The sequence below is a fragment of the Crocuta crocuta genome, unplaced genomic scaffold (assembly GCF_008692635.1).
Source record: "Crocuta crocuta isolate KB4526 unplaced genomic scaffold, BGI_CrCroc_1.0 scaffold48, whole genome shotgun sequence".
Taxonomy (NCBI): Eukaryota; Metazoa; Chordata; class Mammalia; order Carnivora; family Hyaenidae; genus Crocuta; species Crocuta crocuta.
Genome location: NW_027533089.1, coordinates 2891806 through 2896260, shown reverse-complemented (window position 1 = coordinate 2896260; position 4455 = coordinate 2891806). Strand labels below are relative to the sequence as shown.

Sequence of the window (4455 nt, the reverse complement as noted above, 5' to 3'; positions counted from 1 at the left end):
CGGCCAGCACTGGTGACCGGGCCGGGCCCCGGGGGGAGCGGAGATGCGGGAGGCGCCGACGTCGGCGCCGCCTCCTGCCCTTGTAAAGTCCCCTCCGCCCGAACGAAGACTCCTGCTGGCCAAGCCCGATAAACCGGTGCGAAGATTGCGCCTTTCCACCCCGGTGGGATAACCTGTCGAACCAAGGTCTTTCCCTAAATGGGGTCCCCGAGGTCATTTTGAACAGCTACCTGATTTTTACCCTTTGTTTCTGTGTTTTAGAGAAATCCTAAAGTCACAGCACCGGAAACTTCAAGAACTTGCACACTGACATTTTAAAAGAGCAGGTTAATTTATTTCAGCACTGTTTTTGAAAAAGAGATTTGATAATGTATTACCGTCCCCACCTTCATCGTCTTATGATGTAGATTAAGCACCTCGAGTGTGCATGAGCCGAAGGAAATAATATTGATGAAGGAAATATTTAAGAAGAATTTTAGAAAGTGATCTATCTTTGATGATGCTTCTGTTATAATTTAGCCTTTGTATTAACGTGAAGAATGAGACCACAGGTATGCACACCGGTATGAACTGCTATTAAGACCTCATGCCCTTTATTCTTAAAAGGGTTTTTATAAAGTCACATCCTTGCCGAATGAGATAGAATCTTAGCCAGTGAGAAAAGAGAGAACAGATTTATTATTTTACACCCGTTTTTGCACTTCTAAGCCTGAACATTGGCATTACCTTGTTAAAGTGAAAGTTTTCCATTGTGCTGATTGATGGTCTGAGCCAGCAATGGAATTTTGAAAACAAACAAGGGGTTATCTGTTTTAGGGACCAGTTTCATGTTTCCAATAGCATGCACACTTGTGGCTACCCTCATTTTGTAATCAGTTTATCCGCCTTATGAGTGTGATTGCAGCTTTGAACCTTCTGTACTATAATGGTTGCTAAAGAGAATAAGTCCTTCTGTTTTCTCTTTAACATTTAAAATCTCTCAATGCACATGATATAATTAAACACTAAGAATACCATGACTGCATAGCTGATATTAGCTGCTATTGCATGCTTCTAGATGCTAGAACTTACTGGGCATGTGGTATACTAAAGCAATACCCACTAGACAAGGACATTTTACTTCTTCCAGACACAAGAAGAAGGGGCCTTCAGTTATTTGAAAAGAGACACGAGACACCCTGGCTTCCTTACAGTTCTTGTCTTGACCCACTGTATGAGAAACTCCCAGTTGGGACTTTATCTCGCAAGTGGAACCACAGTCGAGATGGACCACTAATAATGGTTTTGGCTCTGCAGAGCAGTCTGTGCTCTTCTAGGGTTTAGATAAGCCTCACATTAGAAAGCAACACTGTTCTTTATGTAGTTCGTATATATATTACCATGACACTCAACCTTAATATTGTGTCTGTTAAAGGAGGTATCATAAACTCAATTATACACAGCGAACAGTCCAAATGGGAATCCGTTTTAAAATGTAGACTTTGAGGCTTGTCATTTCCATCTTTGGTTTGCTAAATTTACTTAGAAATAGTTGAAACACAAAATCATGTGTAATCACTTTATAAAACTAAAATGGGAAAGAAGCAAGTTAAGCCAATCATGTATTAGCATCATGACTGCTACATACATCCAGTATGGGGCTGAAGGACCTCCATGAACTGTGTAGTTCAGAACAAAAACAGCTTGCTTTGTTGCACTCTTGAGCATTATAAGTTAGGATAGTGGGAGCATGGGTGCATTTGGATAATCATGGGAGTTGCAGGAAACCTAGACATGTTTGTAGTAAAAGAAAACAAATATGTTCATTACCAATACTAGATCAGCAGTCATTTAATTAATCTATCCCCTTTGTGCATGTACCATTGCTCTCTCACTACGGTTTCATCTATTCCCATTTTCCTTGATTCAAATATTTAATTAAAGTTCAGACAACGATATACCTCTGAGTTTTTTCTTCTGTCTCTGGTCTTGCATATCTGCTTGAGAACACCGTAACAGAGGACGCTGTATTCCAAAGCACTGGTGATGAAAGTAACTTCTTTGTTCTGGCTTTATTTAACTTTATTTCTTGTTTCTAAAATTGTTTCTACCTTATATAATTAAATAGGTTTGTATGCCAGCATTTAAAAGAAATAGGTAGGATTTCCTTTCTGTAAGCGTAACTGAATTGGGGAAAAGGTTGCAACAACAACAGAGAGCTGAAGGTTTTCCTTTTTGGGGGGCAGGGCTGGGGGACACTTCCCTATATCTCTAGCAAAGAGGTCTTCTTTTAATCAGACCTCTATTTTTGTTTCTTACTGGGGATGCTCAAATGATTTCTCCCGCTGTTCCCCAAAGCAATTGCCACACATGTAAACTTAGCTTCTCAAGTACCCGGTATCTTCCAATGTTTCTGGTTAACACTGAGAACCATCTTATGCTGGCTCCGTGCCATTTGGGAGACCTACTTTAGGTTATATTTACTGGTAATTAACTCCACAGGACTGATTCACTTTTAATTTCGAAGTAGCAATGATGTGTCTAAAAATGCCTTACTAGGGCAATAGCTGGAGTGTTGGAGTTATTGCTTTTACAAATTAAGTTAATGGAGATTGTGTTCTTATTTAAATGAAACCACATATTATCCACTCAGGAATAAAAAATTCTAATTGCTGTTGTGGGCTGCCCTACTTTGCCTTTTCTACTTTTTTCTTTAGGTATTATGCCTATGAAGACATATAGCAACCCCCCATTCCACCCTTCCCTTGTACTTTAATGCTAAATTCTAGGATGTAATAGGTATTCTTCCTAGCATTTCTCTCCTTCCCAAATTAGGTATGTTCATAAACAAGAATTCTCTCTTATACAAAGGCATTCACAGGCCATTTTTTTTTTTTTTGCTTTAAACACTATAGGGCTGTAACTCTTTGATAGAGAAAGCCCTTGGAAAGGTCTTCTCACCAAGAGCATGCTGGTCCACTTCATCCTCATGGTTCAGTGCATCCCTGTTCTTTGGATGACCACCATATTGGCCAACTTCATTGTTTCATGTGGAAACTTAATTCTGTTCCCCCAGGCACCCAGACAATGCTCATCTGGCTCTTTGACAGTCCTGGGAGCTGACTTGGCAAAAGACATCAGTGGCATAAATTTAAATTCAGGAACATTGAGACAAATTGTAGATGACACTTATTCTCAGAGACCTGCCCTTGATGTTCATGGGTTGTGGGGCAAGAACGGGGCTCCAGATGGGAGTTCTTGGTCTGTGGAACAAGGTGCGGGTGGGGGACCCTTTCTTTCTCCCTCTACTCGCCCCTTCAGTACTTTTAGGGGCCTCACATATGTGAGGAGCCTCAGCCTACAGGTCAAAGCTCTGCCCACACTCACCTTTCAAGCATCACCTTCTCACCTCTAGGGCTTAGTGATGCACATACAGGGGAAGACCAAGCCTAACAAGTGGCCTCAAGACATTTAGGCAGGAAATTCATGGGTTCCGGGTATCAGGGCTTGTTGAGGAGGCCCAGGCTCCAGGCAGGTAACTTCCCTTGGGACCCCTTTCCCTGTGGAAAAGAAAGTGGCCAGAGAAGGGTGGGAGCAGGCCCTTTAAAGCATGAGACCCGGGTTGGGGCCCGTGTATCTTATTATTTTTATTTTTATTTTTTTTACAAATAGTTTATTGTTAAGTTGGTTTCCATATAACACCCAGTGCTCATCCCCACATGTGTATCTTGAGTTTAAGGTGAATACCACTTTCACATAACTGCTCCTCAGGCAGCCTTTCCTAGCTCCTCCCACCTGCGGGAAATTCCTTAACCAAGTGCTCCCAGGTACTTAATCACGTCAGCCCTAATGCAATAGGTAAGTAGGCTGTTAAGGAGGGAGAGGAAGGGTGGAGATCAGACAGCGATGGTACGTGGGGTGTACTGCACAGTTGCTTTGACTTGGGTGTATCTTTGGAAATTTTCATAATGAAAGTCGAAAAAAGTAAAGCCAAACTCAGAAAAGAAGAAAGAGGTGATAAGAAGGAAGGAAGGGAATGACAGAGAAAAGAAAGAAAAATGACTAATGTACCTAAGGTCACGTAGTAATTAAATGGAAAAACTAGGATTTAAACCTTTTGTCTGACTTGAGCGTGGGAAGTAACCGCTGTAGTGCAGGATAAAATCAGAAGTTTTAGTTAGGTGTGAAATTCCCTCCATGATGTGACCATTCCCTGATTTCCCCAATCTGTCTCTCTCTCTCTCTCTCTCTCTCTCAGGCTTGCATCCTTTGCTATATAGCCTAGTTGGTTCATGTTTTAAACGTGGCCCATGTTGTGTGTCTGAGCCTTGTGCATTCAAAGACCTTCCCGGACTGTCCTTGAATCTCATCACTTACCCAGACCCCATCCTTCCTTCCAGGAAGGCTCACTAGCATCTACCTCCTCATCAAAGCCCTCCCCACCGCTCCTCCACCCACCACCCCCACCCCCAGCCA

General features: G+C 42.2%; 1 protein-coding gene across 1 annotated transcript in view; it reads left to right on the top strand.

The window, feature by feature from the left end:
- Positions 1 to 4455, top strand: part of GPR88 (G protein-coupled receptor 88) — a 31643-nt gene that overhangs the window by 1057 nt on the left and 26131 nt on the right.